At 54.1% G+C, this 16,921-nt stretch overlaps 1 long non-coding RNA gene across 2 annotated transcripts in view; it reads left to right on the top strand.

Moving 5' to 3' along the window:
* LOC144225709 (uncharacterized) overlaps window positions 1-3,004 on the top strand; it is a 322,326-nt gene extending 319,322 nt beyond the window's left edge. For both annotated transcript variants that reach the window (XR_013333370.1, XR_013333371.1), the window contains exon 4: window positions 2,955-3,004. This is a non-coding gene — a long non-coding RNA (uncharacterized LOC144225709). The remainder of the gene's footprint in view (window positions 1-2,954) is intronic.
* The last annotated feature ends 13,917 nt before the right edge of the window (window positions 3,005-16,921 follow it).

Below are 16,921 nucleotides of genomic sequence, written 5' to 3'. Positions count from 1 at the left end.
CAGAGGCTCTTTGGAGATGGACGTGGGTCCCCGCCTCTGGGCCTCCTGACAGGGACCTAGCAGGTGTAACGCTGACGCTCGTGCCAGATATATTTTGCTTTGCCCAAGTGAGGATACTCAGGCCGTGAAAGACGTTTCTGGGAATTTGGGGACTGTTCGGGGAGCCTGGCGGTCGGGCTGGCGGGTGGGGGTGGGGATGCGTGGCCGGTCCTGACCTGCGCTGATGTTGCCTGGCTGGGAATCCCAGGGCCAGAGCGTCCCCTGCACTTAGAGGAAGCCTGCGGGTTGGGCGCAGAGCCTGGCAAACAGGGGATCCAGGGGGAGACGCGGGAGGCGTCGGGTGGGAGGGACGCGGGTGCAGGGAAGGCGCGGTGCCGCACCCCAAACCCTCAGGCCACGGGGCGGGGCAGGGGGCGCAGACTCCTCTCACCCCACCCATGTGCCGTGCACCTGGCCCAGACCCGTGCTCTGGGCTGTTTGCTCTCTGGGGCTGGATGGATTGAATTAAATGGAACTAAATTGAATTGAACTGGGAGGAAAACTCGCTTTAAGAAACCAGGAGAAAAGTCAACAATAAGAAAACCTCCAAATCAACTGAAGGTGGCGGCTGACGCCAGCTGATTGATTCAGTCCATCTCATTTTGCAACGACGCCTTCATCTGGCGGGGCCTTCCGATCGCAGTCACTTTGCGAGCCGCGTGGGGAAGCGTGCCAGAGAAGCAGCACCCAGGCTGCGGCCGGGGTCCCCGCCGTGTTAGGTAACGGATGAGTCCCCCCTCGGCCCATAGCCCTGGGACCGGGGCCTGCGGGGGTGGGGAGGGGCCCATGAAACGCAGCCCCGATGCCTCTCACCGGCTCCAGCCGCACGCCAGGCAGGCTCTGTGCAGCTAAATGTTCACTTCCCACGGAGAGGGGCACTTCGCACTAGCAGGTGCAAGGGAGTGCGGGGCGTGGGGAGACCCCCCCGGGAAGCCAGCCGTCCCGTGACTGGGGGTGCCGCTGCTTAGCCCGTTCATGCGTTTTCTCATCTACAAAGGGAGGTATAGTTAGTGCCTGCCTGGGGTTATGTGGACTGAGTGGGGCTCCTGTGGTCGAGCGCCAGGCACGTAAACTGTGCAGGACACATTCCTGTGTGTACCTGCCCTTTAGGACAGCGTCGAGGATAGTAAATGACAGTGATTTTTCTCCATCTCTGGAAAGAGGCCTGTCTCAGTGCCTTTGGATTCTAGAAGGTTTTCACTCGCTTTATCCTGTTTATGATAAGTTTAAAACACACACACACACATACACACACACACACACACACGGGAGAAGGGAAGGGGGAAGGACTGCTTAATGAGTGCACGCAGTTTCCTTTCAGGATGATAGAAAGTTCCAGAAAAGATACCGGTTGCACAACCATGTGAATGTACCTAGTGCCAATGTCTCATACACTTTACAATGGCTTAAATGGTAAATTTTACAAGTATTTTGCCACAATTTAAAAAGATGTGCACAGGGGCACCTGAGTGGCTTAGTTGGTTAAGCAGCCGACTTCTGCTCAGGTCATGTGCTCATGGTTGGTGGGTTCGAGCCCCGTGTCGGGCTCTGTGCTGACAGCTCGGAGCCTGGAGCTGCTTCAGATTCTGTGTCTCCCTCTCTCTCTGCTCCTCCCCTGCTCATGCTCTGTCTCTCGCTCAAAAATAAAATAAACATATAAAAATAAAAAAATAGAAAGAGGGGCACAATACGTACACATAAAATTATGAAACATGATGAGCAGACAGCTTGTCTCTGTCAATGGGGTGTGCAGCCCTTGAACTCAGGGTTGTAAGTTCGAGCCCCATGTTGGGTGACCTTACTTAAGAATAAAATTCTTTTAAAAAATTCTGAAACGTTATTGACATAAATAAGGAAAATTTAGGTCCAGAAGAAGCACATAGTGGACACAGGCACAACCCTCATTTCTTTTTTTTTTTTTCAATTTTTTAAATGTTTATTCATTTTTTTCGTTTCTTTTTTTTTATATTCTCAGTTCTTTATTTTTTTTTTCAAATAGTTTATTGTTGTTTATTCATTTTTGAGAGAGAGACAGAGCACGAGCAGGGGAGGGGTGGAGAGAGAGGGAGACACAGCATCAGAAGCAGCTCACCCCTCATTTCTAATGTCTGAAGGGCCCTCTGAGAAAAGGCCAGGATTAGGGGCCCAGACACATGTGTGCAGTCCCCAGGCCCCCAAGCTCCGCTTTGTGACTTTAGGCAAGTGCCTTGGTCTCTCTGGCCCTGGTTCCCTGGACCGTAAAATGAGTCTGGCGTCAGCTCTGAGCCGCCTCTACTGATGGAAGCTTCACGAAATTCCATACAACGTGTAGTTGCTGCTGAAATCATGTATTTGTGGGGTTTAGAATTCTCCTGCTTCCGTGTAAGCAATAGGAGCCCATCCACTTCATCTGATATTAAAATAGATAGACATGCCACCACCCTGCACAGAGTGACACCTGGGAGGCGGGAACAGGTCCATGCAGAGTGGCCGGGGGTGCGGGTGGGGGTGGTATCCCAGTTTGGGATTAAATACCACCATCCACGACCGGCAAAATCTCCGTGTGCCAGTAACCTCAGAACCAGGGGCGGCGAGGGAGGAGAGGAAAGGGATCCCTCAGAGTTTGAGGCCAGCGGAAGAGAGAGAGAGAACACACGAAAATACCCCCAGAGTTACAGGGAAGACGGGTTAGGAAAATCTGGACCACAGGCCCACGGTGTTCGTTTTCCTTTGTCTTTGTTAAACAAAACATGGGCTCCCGGCCACGCTGCAGATGCGCACGGTGCAGGGCTTCTCCTGGGCAGGTCCCCTGGGCTCCGGGGAGGTGACGCTGCCTCCTCCAGACTTGACTCGTCAGTGAACAAATACCAGTCAGCAACCAGATGCGCGGTGGCGACATTGATTGTAATTCTCTCTCCTCTCTCTTCTTTTCTTAGAGAGCCCACAGTGCCTCGGGAAAAGTTGGCTGAATAAAAGGTATAAAGACTTCTTTTTTTTTCCTCCTGAATGGTTTTTGACAGATGTGAGCATGTTGCACATCTCGGGAGCTGCTGACGATGAATGCTGGGGTTTTCTGGGGCTTCCTGCTCGCTGAGGGAGGGGGCCGGGGGGCAGGGGATGGAGGGTTTGGCCTGCTTAGCGCTCGATGACGTGTCCTCTCTTGTGCCCCAAATCTCCAGCCCTAGCTGAGCTGGGAAGGCAGGCGTGGGGACCAGAGGAGCCAGAAGGGAAATGAGGGGACAGGAGCTGTTTATGGGTGACATTGCTTAGCCACCGCCACCAGCCAAGGAAACAGTCCCTCCTCTTCCCTCCTTTGCTGTGCTGCCCCCACCCCGGACACCAGGTACCCGGTGCACAGATGCGCGTTCCCCCGGCTTTCAGAACCCGGGGTGCTGCGTGGCCCCACGTGGCCCAGTCTCCGCGGGGCGGGCGCCGCAGAATCAGCTCAGGTCCCAGTGGTGACCCTCCCAGGGGGACCAGACCCTCCTGACCCCAGCCGTCGGCCCGTGTGCTCCTTGCAGCCAAACCTCCATCACCCACCTGCAGCCCATCTCCTTCGGAGACTCGCTTGCGGAATTTTACTTTGCAGAAAATTTTATCAGAGAAGTGATGTTTTATCTGTTGTGAACAGATTAGAAAGTGCAGGTTCACCGTGTATTTGTAACCCTGGGCTTCCCCGCTGGCTTCTTCGGGGTTGCGGGGACAGGGGTGGGGGGAGGGCTGCCCCTGGGTCTCAGGCCTTGTGCACAAGATGGCCCAGCGTTCTCCACAGATCCAGAATCCAAAGCAATGCTGTCAGGTGGCGGAGTGTGATGTCCCCCTGATCGAAACCCTGGAAATTCCTCTCGGTGATCTCTCTTGTGTCGTTTTTGCCCCAAGTACACCCTGTCCTCGACAGTGGGCACTGTCTCAATGGCCAGGGAGCTTTGTTCTGGAAGCTGTTCACCGCAGGGCCACACGTTCGTGGGAAAGGGCAGCCCTGGCTCCGCTCACTGCTAGGATGGGGACAGTGAGGCTGAGCCAGGGCTCCTTTTCCCCTGCATGACAGGGTCCCCCGGGAGTGGCCAGGGGCTGTCTTTGTTGCCGTTCTATGCGGCTCCGAGTTGGGGGAGAGGAAGAAAATGTACCGGCGTGGGCCTCACGCTCTCAGCAACGTGGCCTCCCCTCGCAAGGCAGAGCCTCCTGCGTGTGCTATTATGTAAACAGAGTCTTACTTTACAGGGAAACGACCAAGGGATCCTTAGGTGAATCTGTTTGTAGGTCAAGGGATCCGCCAGCTAAGGGGTGGTGATTTGTCTGGCGTGTAAGCGCAAAGTTTTGCACATTTGTTTTTTGAACAGCATTACTGAGATATGCACAGACCATCGACGACGCGTGTTACAGAGCGTGCAATTTAGTAAGTTCTGACACATGTTCACACCCCTGACATCATCATTACAGTCAAGATACTGGACATACCCATCAGTCTCCTTCAAAGGACGGTACTTCGTGTCTTCCTCACGCCCTCCAGTCCCCGTTCTAGGCAAACACTGTCACTCTAGAATGGTGTGTATTCCCTGGAGTTCTAGATAGATAAAATCACACCACGTGTACTCTTTCTTGTTGACGGGCTTCCTTTCCCCGGAATAAGTATTCTGAGACTCCCCAGGTGACGGTGTGTGTGAATCGCTGATGCCTTTTTATTGCTGCATAGTATTCCATTCACCCTGGGAAGGACACCAGGCTCTTTTCCAGCCTTTGGCCTGTACACATTATTCTCGTACAAGGGTTCGTATAGACACATGCCTTCTTTTCTCTTGGGTAGACTACCCACACGCGAAATGGCTGGAGTTTATGATGAGCCTGTGTTTCACGTTTTCAGTAAGTGTCTAACTGTTTATCCCAAGGGGCTGCACCATTTCACATGCCCAGCAGCCACATGCAGGGATTGTGCCCATCTCTCCAGCACTTGTAGATTGTTCTGCATCCTCTCCAACACTTCGTGCTGTTGGCTGTGGCGATTTTTGCCATCATGATGGAAGCAAAGTGGTACCTCTTTGTGGTTTGGTTTGCATGTTCCTGATGATGAGTGATGTTGAGCATCTTTCTGTGTGGTTGGCAGACGTCCATCATCTTCGGTGAAGTGTCTTTTCCTACCTTTGCCTGTTTTTTGTTTTTTTTTTTTAAATTGGGTATTTGTCTTCTTACTGTAGCATTTGGGGAGTTCTTTATATATACTGAATACAAGTCCCCTACAGATACGTGCTGTGCAGACATTTCCCCCTAATTGATCTGCCTTTCTACTCTCATAACAGTATCTTTGGAAGAGCTGAAGTTTTAAATTTTGATAAATTCCAGTTTATCCATTTGTTCTTGTGAGCATACTTCCGATGTTGTATCTAAGAAATCTTAGCCTGACCCTAGGTCACAAAGATTTTCTTTTCTTGTACTTTCTTTAGATATTTTGTGGGTGTTAGATTTATTTTATTTTATTTTTAATGTTTATTTTAGAGAGAGAGAGACAGAGACAGAGCATGAACAGGGGAGGGGCAGAGAGAGAAGAAGACACAGAATCCGAAACAGGCTCCAGGCTCTGAGCTGTTGGTACGGAGCCCAACGTGTGGCTTGAACTCATGAACCGTGAGACCATGACCTGAGATGAAGTTGGACACTTAACCGACTGAGCCCCCCAGGCACCCCTGTGGGTGTTAGATTTTATATTTAAGTCTCTGGTTTATCTTGAGTTCCTTCCTGCATATGGTACAAGGTATGAATTGAGGTTTATCTTTCTGAACTGAATCTGTGCATTGATTACGATGTTACTATTTAAAAGACTATCCTTTCTCCTTTGAATTGCCTTTGCAACCTTGTCAAAAATCTGTTGTCATATATGTGTGGGTCCACTTGGTCCCACTGACCTATACATATGATCTGTCTGGACACCATCCCACACTCCCACGATTATCACAACTATATAGTAAGTCTAGAATCAGGTGATGTTAACCCTCCAACTTTGTTCTTGTTTTTCGAAGTTGTATTGGCTATTCTAGGCCCCTTAAATTTCCATATGGATTGAATTGAATCTATAGATCGATTGGAAGGATCGTTGACATCTTAACAATATGGAGTCTCCTGCCTCATAAACAAGTTAAGCCTCTCCATTTATTGAAGACTTCTTTAACTTCTCTCATCAATGGCTTGGACTTTTCAGCCTCTGGGTCTTGCGCATCTTTCGTCAAACTTACCTTAAGTATTTCATATTTTTATGCCACTTTAAATGGTATTTTTCCTTCCATTTCTGACTGTTTCTAGCGTGGAGTCATTTTTTAAAATTGTTATATATTGATCTTGAATCCCGCATCCTTATCAAACTTACCTACCTTACCTGCTTCTAGCAGCTTTTTTGTGGATTTCAGCATATTTTCTACAGACGATCATGTTGATACAGATGATCTGTTGATAAAGTGTTGATAAAGACAAGTCTTTTTTTTTCTCTCCAATCTTCATGTCTTTTACTCATTGTTGTTGCCTTTCTCCATTGGCTACAACCTCTAGCACACCGTTGAATAGAAGTGTCGTGAGAGTAGACACCCTGCTTTGTTCCTGATAGTAAAGGGGAAGTAATTCTTTGACCACTAATTATGACGTTAGCTGCATGTTTTTCATAGGTTCCCTTTCGTTCCTAGCCTATTGCCACTGTGCTGAGAGTTTTTATTGGTTTTTATTAAGAAAGGATGTTGAATTTTCTTAAACTCTTTCCTGTGTTTGTTGAAACGATAGATGCTTTTTAGTTTGTTAATTTGGTGAATTGGATGAGTTGATTTTCAAACTTGAAGTGAGTCTATCACTCGCTATTTTTTATGTTTACTTATTTATTTTTTGGGGGGAGGGCGGAGAGAGGGAGAGAGAAAGAATCCCCAGCAGTCTCCTCACCATTGGCATGGAGCTCAATGTGGGGCTTGAACTCATGAACTATGAGATCATGACCTGAGCTGAAGTAGGACGTTTAACTGACTGTGCTGCCCAGGTGCCCCTGTTTTCCTATTTTTCTTTATTTCCTTTTTCCTTTTTTGTTTGCTGTCTTTTGAGCTGAGTTTTTGAAATTATTATATTCCATTTTATTTCCATTATTGACTATTAGTTATAGCTCTTTGTTTTGTTATATTGATGGTTGCTTTCGAGTTTATGAGTTTTTAAGCTGGTTACAGTCTACCTCCAAATGATGTTAATCCACTTGACATACAGTTATAAGCATACTTCCATTTCTCCTGCCTGGCCTTATATACATATTTTATAAACCTTACAACATAATGTTATTTTTATTTCTTTGTTTAGACAGTAAGTAGTATTTTAAAGAGACTTAAGTAACACGAAAAAGACCTCTCCTATGTTTATCCATATAGCTACCATTTCTGGTGGTCTCCATTCCTTTGAATGGATTCCTTGAATCCGTATTTCCATCTAGCGTCATTTCCCTTCTCTGCAAAAGATTCCGTTCAGTATTTCTTATAGCACCAACCTGTTAGTGATAAATTCTTTCAGTGTTTGTATATCTGGAAAAGTCTTTATTTCAACTTTATTTTGGAAGACATTTTTGCAGGGTGTAGAGGTCCGGGTTGGCAGGTGCTTTTCCTTTCAGTGCTGCAAAGGTTCGGGACCTTCGCAGCCCCCATGGTCTCAAAGCCTGATGTCATTCTCATCTTTGTTCCTCTGTACAGAATGTGTCCTGTTTTCTGGCTCCTTCTAACATTTTCTCTTCCAGTGTTTAATCTGCCATTAATTTAGTCCAATATATTTTTTTCACATCAGACGCTGTAGTTTATGTTCTACAGGTTGAATTTGCACATTTTCCAACATCTTACATGTCTCTACTTAATTTCTGGAACACGTGGAATATGCTTATAATTGTTTTAACATCCTTGTCTGCTAATTCTAACATGGGTGTCAGTTCCGGGTCAGTTTCAACTGACTGATTTCTTCTCCTCATTTCTTGTGTGCCTGGTAATCTTTGACTGGATGCTGGACATTGTAAATTCTACCTTGCGGGGGTGCTGGCTACTTCTATTCCTATAAATATTCTTGAGTTTTGTTCTGGGATGCAGTTAAATTACTCGGAAACAGTTTAATCCCCCCCGTTTAGATTTTACTGCTAAGGTTTGATGGATGGGCCCAAAGCATGGTTAGTCTCTGTCCAGTGATCCCACTACCAAGGCGAGCCCCCCTGGGCGCTCTACCCATTGCTCTGTGAACCGTGAAGGGCTCCAGTGAGGCTGATGGGAACACACACTTCTCCTGTCCCCATGTGTGTGCGAGCATGGTTTTCCCTCATCCTTTCATGTGGTTCTTTACTTACCCTCAGGACTTTTCCTCAAGTGCATGGGATGATCAGAGCTCGGCCGGTCACTCACGGGGACCCTCTGAGGTTCTCCGGGGTCTCCCTCTGTCCAGCTCCCCTTCCCCAGCCCTCTGTTTTGCAGTTACAGCCATCTTGGTGTCCCTGGACTCTCAGCCCTGACTCCTCAGTCCAGGGAGCCCACCAGGCTCCACCTGTGGTCCTGCATCTTGGCCTAGAACTTCTGCCCACCGCGCGCCGCGGGGGCTCCCCTCCCTGGTTTCCCGCCTCTCTGGGATCGCTGTCCCTGCTCGTGTGTGGTCCTGTGTCTTGAGAACCTCCTGCTGGACCAGGGAGAGCAGTTCAGTCCCTGTTTCTCCATCTTGACTGGAAGTGGAAACTTTCTCCCGTCTAAGCTCAGATCCCGTCACGTGCAGTCTGGAGATGCCCGCGCACGCACACGTGCACACACGCGCACGCATGCAGACAGCCCCGGGACGCACGGGTCCGTTCCTGGCCCTGTCCCCACTTCCCTTCTCGGTCAGCCCTGGTTGGAGGCTTGTGGAAACACGTGGTCTGAGTGTGCAGACAATTGCTGTTGTTTCGTTTGTCTGGAGGTTGGCCTCATTCTCCTCGATGCAGAGGACTCTGCAGTGGCAGGAGCTGAGCTCTTGAAAGATGGTTACAGAGCGCTCTTCTCAGTGTCTCCTCCTGGGAACGTTTTGATGGTAGAGAATAAGGGAGGGGGGACAATTCAAATCCTCCGTGGCAGGGGAGGTCAGAAACCCAGAGAGGAGGGGACCCAGAGCGCCCAGCAGCCCTGCTGCCTCTCCGTTTAAGCGTGTCACAGAGCACTGGGGATGGAGTCCTCCTTGCCCGAGCAAGAGGAACCAAGCAGGGAGGAGGACCCACCCGAGGCCAAGGCCATTCATTCTTGTGAATCCCAGGCCCCACACCTCCCTCTGCCAATCTGGGTGTGTGGACAGAGCCACGTTCTTTGTCTGTGCCCGGTATTTCCCAGCACATTCGACACATGTTATCCCATTTAACCCTACCGGCACAAGTCCATCTTACAGATGGGGAAACTGAGGCTTCGGATGGGCAAACGATCTGCCCAGGCTCGTGCTGCAATTGGCTGAGGCAAGACCACAGCCCAGGCTACCAGGCATCTTTACATGCTGAGAATTTCCCTTGAGCAAAGTTGACGTTCCCAGTAAGAGAGTGCGGATTGCTTGACCTCCAGTGTCTGAGCTTTTCTCATAGGTGCCTCCACATGTCACGCCAAAGGAGCCAACTGACCAGCATGGGACACAGACTCCGCCCCCAACCCCATCCCCCACCCCTGGCCCGTGAGGGCTCTCCTCTCCTTTGAGAAAGCATCGCCATTGTCAGGGTGGTTGGCCGTCTAGTTTCATGGGACTGCAAAGCTCCTAACTCACTGTAGGGCTTTCTTAGGAGCATCAGATGCTCAGAGCTCTCTGGTGTGTTTGGACTAGTGCATCAATAAGGCCGCCATGACGGAGAGAAAAGGATAGGGGGAGGTGCCCAAAACTGTTGGCCACAAGCGTTCACCAACCCCATGACTGTTTCTGACCCCGCTTAGGCCAAAGCTGCACTGCATTGGCAATAGGAGAACCGCGTGCCAGAAAACTCCCAAGTCCCCAAGTTCTGTGTCACAGGGACCGAAAAGGGGCCCCGATGCCTCCCTTGACTTTCAGGCTATACCAAGCCGGGTGGTTTTGTGCTACCCACAAAAGCAGCAGGACACTAAATATTTGAGAGAGGACTGGAGGGTAACAGAAAGAAGAGTCTGTGTACTCGCGCGTGTTTGTGTGGAAGCATAAAAACCCGAGCCTGTGTTTTCCCCAGGGCATTAATTACAGTTGGGAAGGAGGCTTGTCCGGGCGTGTTCCGCTTGGGCAGAGTAATTTATCATCTGGTTTCGGGGAGCGGGAGGCAGGTCACGGTGCAGAGAGCAAGACACACATCTCTCTGTCTCTCCGACTTCACAGCCGCCCCACCTGCTCCGGGGTGGACGGCTCTGCCCGAGGCACGTGCCGGGGACGCACAGAGAGCCCTCTGGGGGGAGAGGGGAGGCCTTGACATGAGCCTCTAAGATAGAAGCCGTGATGGGAGAGGCCCGTGCAAGTCCAGTCACTCGGACATCCGCCTTCGATGGAGGGAAGGCCAGCCTGGCTGCCGTCCCCTGATGCCTTCTGATCCTGCCGGCCATCGCGGAGGCTGCCGGAAGGGCAGGTGGTCTCTGTAGGGAGGGGGCCGAAACGAAGGCGGGTTTATTCCTCTTGATGGCTAAATTTAACATCTGTATCTGCGGACCGCTCAGCAGAGTTGAGGTCCCCGCGCAACGTGAAGGTTGTGATTTAGGGCCTGTTGGCCTTGGCGAGATCGTGGGAGGGTCCTTCCGCCCTCCCCTGGGTGCCAGGGCCACCCCTGCGTCCCTCGGGCGGCTCAGGGTCTTGGTGGCACTTCGCTTCTGTCCTCTGAGCCACCAGGCCGTGCTCCCGCTCCCACTGCAGGTGCTCCGCGGAAGTGTGGAAACTAGACTTGTTTTCCTGAAACGTGATGAGTTCTATACGTACTTATTATGATGGAGCCAACTTCTCCGTGCCACCCTCCCCTCGCAGCCCAATCCGCGGACGACAAGCAGGGCCCCGCTCACACAGCAGATCGTCCTGTGAAGGGACAGGCCCCGTGCAGCACCGGCGACCCGCTCAGCGCACGTGCCGCGAGCACCTACTGTGCGCCGGGCGCGGTGCTCAGTGCTGAGGACACACTGAGCCAACCAGACCGCTACCCCGACAAACGCTCACTTCCTCCAGGGGGCCTCCCTGGCTCTGACTTGGCCGGGCCGCCTCCAGCAGGTCTGTGGGAACAAAGGGAAAACCACCGAAAAGCGGAGGCCCGCCCTGCCTCTGCGGACGCTCCCTTGCCCGGCTGCTCAGCCCACAGCTTCCGTCTCCCAGGACTGAGTTATTCCTCTGCCAAAACCGGGAAATCTCCACGGCTCCTCTGCCAGGTGTCCAGGCTGCCAGCCCGCTGGCACCTGCAGGTGAGCCGGGGGGGGAGGGGGACAGAGGGGCAGGAGCAGCTCCCGCGGCCGGTTCCGCGCAGGTCAGGCCGAGAGGTCACAGCCCAGAATGCTGAGCAGGCTCCCCGAGGGCCTCCTGGACATCTTGGCGGAGTCTGAGTTTTCCTCCTCCGGTGTCACGGCGCCCACATTCCCCTTCCTCCCCCTCCCCAGTTTCACACCTGCTCTCTCCTCCTTCACGTGCCTGCAAATCCCCGTCATCGGGTCTCGAGTGGTGACCATTTGTCAAGCACCCCTATGCACCAGGCCCTTCACCTTGGTGATTCTGAAGCCCCATAACCATCCAGAAAGGTGAACGTTGTTATCCTCACTCTGCCAAAAAGGAAACTGAGGCTCAGAGAGGTTTAGTAACCTGCTCACAGTGAGTCAGCGGATCTGAAATTGGAGCCCAGGTCCGTTGATGCCAGACCCAGGGCCTTCCCCGCTACCCGGCCCCAGCAGGCTGTCAGCTTGTGCCCAATGTCATCAAAGACACACCATGGGTTCTCAGTCAAGGTTGGAAGGAGAGGAGAGGACTGCTAATCAGGCCAGGAAGTCATCCCGGCTCTTCCGTGGGCACTGGCTGTAAGGAAATCTTCAGGATGAGTGGAGGCAATCTTGAATATTCCTCCTTAGACACCTGGCACTCCCTGTTTTTTTAAAGAATGTGCTACTAGGGGGTGATGGTGATGCTTTTAAAGTCTAAGCTGGGCTGTGCCCCTCCAGTGGCTCACAATACCCTCCTATGTAAGACCTCTTGTGATGCGGCCCCATCACTCCTTTGACCACCTCTCCTACTGCTCCCCTCGTTCTCATGACTCCAGCTCCCAGGCCACCTTGCACATTCTCTTAAGAGCCAGGCACGTCCTATGATAGGGCCTTTGCCTGGGGTCCTCCGTCTCCTGGGAGAGCCTCAGGGCTCTTTTCCTTGACTCCTCCAGATTGGACTAAAGATCTCTTCCCCACTTGGGTCCAGACTGACCATCCCCTCTTCTAATCGAGGACTGGATAACAGTATGTTGGTTAGGTGCTCTCAGAACTGTCTGAATGACTGTCTCCGAAGCATGCTGGCTCCTGGGATGTCCCAGGTGGGGTCCCTAGGCTCTGCTCTCAACCCCACCCCAGTGATGGCTTTGACCAGTGGTTCACATAAGCATGAGGCAGGCAGGATCATCCGGTTCTAGCTAATCTGAAGCTAACAGGACTAAGTAATAGTTTGCCGGGTCTAGTGGCTAGAAGCATAGATGAAATTTAACTACATTTATTAAGAATTAATATAAAGGGCGCCTGGGGGGCTCAGTCGGTTGAGCATCGACTTCGGCTCAGGTCATGATCTCGCGGTTCATGGGTTCAAACCCCGCATTGGGCTCTGTGCTGACAGCTCGGAGCCTGGATCCAGCTTCAGATCCCGTGTCTCTCTCTCTCTCTCTGCCCCTCCCCTGCTCGCTCTCTCTCTCTCTCTCTCAGATAAATTAACATTTTAAAAAAACTTTTTAAAGAATTAATGTAAAAGCTTGCTCTTGGGTCCAAAAATACTAAATAGATGAGTCTAAGAGGAGGAAGACTTAGGGGTTTTCATTGATGGTGAGTTGGGTATAATTAGGAGGACTATCCAGTCCGCTCGGGCCACCCCAGACTGGCTGGCCTGAAACGCGGCTCCAGAGGCTGGAGTCCGAGACCCGGGGCCTGGCGCAGTGGGGCTCCGTGCGGGCCTCTCCCGAGCTGCAGGGCATCGTACCCCCACGTGGCGGGCAGCTGAGGCAGGAAGCAAGCTCTCTTGTGACTCATTCAACTGTAATCACCCCCCAAAGCACCGCCCCAAACATCACCGCACGGAGGGGCGACGTTCAACATGGGACTTTATGTAACTTTGCAGGGGACACATTCAGGACGTAACGGTGACCAAATAACTTTTCGTGCAAACTAAGGGCCTGACTGATGGGGTGCAAACCAGACGTGTCCCGGCTCCCAGCGGGAGGGTGTGGTCACCCTAACATCAGTGGCTGCTCTCAAGAGCCCACTTGGTTTGGATTGCATGGCAAAAGGCACATTCCCAGAGGAGGAAGGTAGAAGTTGATCGGATGGCGTAAGCGTGAGAGCCCTTTGCTCAGAGGAGGAAAGTTGGGGCAGCCGGGTGGTGTGTGTCTGATATTTGAGGGCCGTCCTGCAGAAGACAAAGGGGGCCTCAGACCCACTGAGGTCAGTGACCCTTGGGGGTGGGGCACAGGTCTCGGGGGCTGCCTGAAGGAGAGCTTTCCAGGGGAGACAGCTGCGCAGCGGTTGGGGGCCGCCTCCGTTCTCTCCCCATCCTCGGGGGCCTGCAGAGGTACTTCTGTGTGGGGAGGGGACAGCCAGGTGGCTTCTCGGGCATTCACGGGAGGCGGGGCTCAGTGGTCAGCACGTCACACTTTGGGAAGAAGAATCTGCAAGCCCCCCTTTCTCTCAGGACACAGAGAGAGGGCCGGCGCGTGCAAGGGAGGCTGAAGTCCAGCCTGCCCTCCCTGCTTCCTTCTGCTGCCCCCCCGCTTACTCGGCTCCCCCTGGCCCCTCTCCCAGTGCTGGGGTGGGTTTTCCCTTCCTAAACCCTCCCTCCCGTCGCTGAATTATTGAAAGTGTTGTTTGCTTTACTGCTGTGCTGGAAGCGCACTGCCGCAGAGCCCAGAGCTCGGAACGTGCCCGCGGTCGGGGGAGTCGCGTGGCCCTTGCCCAGGCCCCGGGGCGGGGGGAGCAGCCCCCAGCCCCTCCCCTCCTCCTTCCCCGGCCGCTGATTCTAACTGCTGGCCTTCCCACCGACTGCAGGATGCTGCATCCATGACCCCCGCCTGGAGGGCCGTGGATTGAATCTGTGGCAGAGGCCACCGCCCAGCCCAGGGGCAGGGCCACATCTTCATGGGCCCAGGGACGTCCCCAGGCAGCTGACCAACTGAACAGCTCCAGGGCGTGTGTGGAAGTGGCTTGCCAGGGGCGGGGCAGGAGTGCTGGTGTCACTCTGATGTACGTTTACGGGGACGGGGCCGGCATGGAGGTGTGGGCGTGCGTGCACAGTATGCACACTCGTGTGTGCAGAGGAATCTGCGCACTGGGGTATGTGTGTACACGTTGCTCCTGCATTTCCACGCGTGCACACGGCTGTGGATTTTTACCGCGGGCATCCTGGAGCTTAACTCAGCACAGGCCCTATTTGCGAGATGTCGCCGACCAAGCCAGTCTTTCCAGAAAGGGTGATGGTGTGACCGCCCCAGAGCGCGGAGGGTGCCAGGAGACATGTGGCTTGTTTGAGGAAGGCTCCCCGGGCCGGAGCATCATCCAAGAAAGGGTGAGCAGTCAAAACACTTGCAGGGACAGACCTCCCCACTCACTCCCCAGAGGTGCAGTGTGCAAAGCCCACCACCGGAGCCCCAAACCCTCCCTTGGACGCTGGGCTGGGAGACCCAGACAGCAGAGCTGACCGCTGCTCGCTCTCCCACCCCGTGCTAAGGGCAGCGCAGCCTTTAAGCTTTTCAGGCTCCCCCTCAGCCCCCTTTCCCCGGCGCCTGCTGGGTGCCCAGCTTCCCGCTGGCGGGCCTGGCTGGACAGCATGGCAGAGCCCCTGAGCTCCAGGAGCTGCCCATCTGCGCAGGGCAGAGACAGCAAGCCGGAGCGCAATGACTAGGCCACGTGAGCAGGCTGGAGGCCACGGAAAGTAAGGATAGGGGCTCAACGCCATCTGCCTTGGGCTCTGTGGTCCCTCTGAGCTTTCTGAGCCCAGAGCCCGGCTCTGCAGGGCTCCCTGGACACCCTCGGAGGAAAAGCGACCAGGTGGCAGCCCTGAGCTGTGTCCGTAGGGCGTGGCCGTTTTCAGCTGCCTCCACCAGGACGTGGGGAAGGACCCCGGGGCCCTGGGGTGGGTGTGGGCACCGCTCACTCGCTGTCCCTGGTGCTCTGGCCTTTTGAAAAGCAGAGGGGGCCAGACCCTTCCTCAAGCCACAGGGAGGCAGGGCACCCAGTCAGCTCTGACGCCTTGCTCCTGGGTCACTCACCCTCCAGTGGTACAAGGGTGCCTTTTTTGCATGTCATTTGACATTGATCGTTTGGTCAATCTCCTCTGATTTTTGAAATAGCTGGGAGCCCGGGTGGTGCCGTCACCCCGCTTTAGCTCAGAGCAGAGCTGGGAATGGCAGAGCCGGGTTCGCCGGCCCTCGGGCCTCAGGACCCTCTGGCCAGGCTCGCTCCTTGGCGAGGGCGGCTCTTAAGTGCTTGCACCCCCACCCCCTTCTCAGGGGCCTGAGAAGACCATCAGACCTGCGGTCAGCCAGGCGGCGGGTGGAATCGGGCCTCTCCTCACTTCTCCATTCCCAGCCTCCAGTGTTCGTAGCTTGTAAAGGGTTTGGAACCAGTTAGAGTGCGGTGTAAGCACACACCCCCCAGCCCCTTCCCCAGGCCCCCAGCACCCCGCCCCTCCCAGAAGCTCAAAGTCTGATGCCGTCCCTCCAGCCGGGCCCCTCCCTTCGGCTCACCCAGCCCGGAGCCACAGGCTGGGCCTTGGACAGGAGCCAGGGTACCGAGCCAGACGCCCGGGGCCACCAAACTCCTCCCCTTCCTCCCCCATCCAGCCCTCCTCCCACTCAGCCTGGTTCTCTTGGGGTGGGGGTGGTGATGATGGGGCATGGATGCGGTGGTCCCCACCGAGGCCAATCATGACCCTCCCTGTGTCCCCACCTGCCCAAAGCCGGACTNGGTCACCGCTTCTGATGTTCCCAGGCCAGAAGCCACCCTGCAGAAGCTCTGAGCTGTCAGAGGTGGACCGTGTCCTCCCCCGGCCTGAAGGCGGCAGCACACACGTCCCTGTCTCGGCCACCAACCCACACCCAAGGGTGAAGGGAGGCTCACTGGCTGGTGTCACTCTCCAGTGTGTCAGACCCCCATCCCCACATGTAGCCTCTGGGCCTTCGTTTCCCAAATTGGAAGAGCCCAAAGGTGGGCCTTCCCCACCCCCCAGCGTGTCCAACCCCAGAAAAGGTGCCCCTTCCGCAATCCAGTGCCTGTCAGGCTGGGGGAGTTTGCGCCACACGCCCGCGGGAACCTCCCGGGGCCCCTGCATGGGGCAGGCCCAGAGCTGAACACCCCGAGCGATAAACCGGGGGAGGAGGCTCCGGAGAGGACCGGCGGCCGGCACAGCGACAGGGAGGCAGAGAGGAGGGCGGCACTTCTTAGCCCCGCGGCCAGTGCCCGCAGGACGCCCGGTGGGTCTCCTCCCGCCTCCGCCAGCCCACCCCCACCTTGGAGCCAGGGGTCCGAAATGATGTATTTTTGGGTATGTACCAAGCGCATCCTGCCCAGTTGTGTTCTTGGCTCCGGCCAACCTGGGGTTGAGATGTTGACAAGTGCAGAGAGCCTCCCCCGACGCCGGGAAATGCCCCTCCGGGCCTCTCCCCAGGGCCCAGCCAGCATCGGGTGCTGGGCTCAGGGGGTCCCTGTGGGGGGGGGTCTGGGGGGAGCTGGGGGGAGATTCTGATGCCCTGCAT

This window comes from Crocuta crocuta, unplaced genomic scaffold (assembly GCF_008692635.1).
Source record: "Crocuta crocuta isolate KB4526 unplaced genomic scaffold, BGI_CrCroc_1.0 scaffold50, whole genome shotgun sequence".
NCBI lineage: Eukaryota > Metazoa > Chordata > Mammalia > Carnivora > Hyaenidae > Crocuta > Crocuta crocuta.
This window is presented reverse-complemented; position numbering and strand designations above follow the sequence as displayed.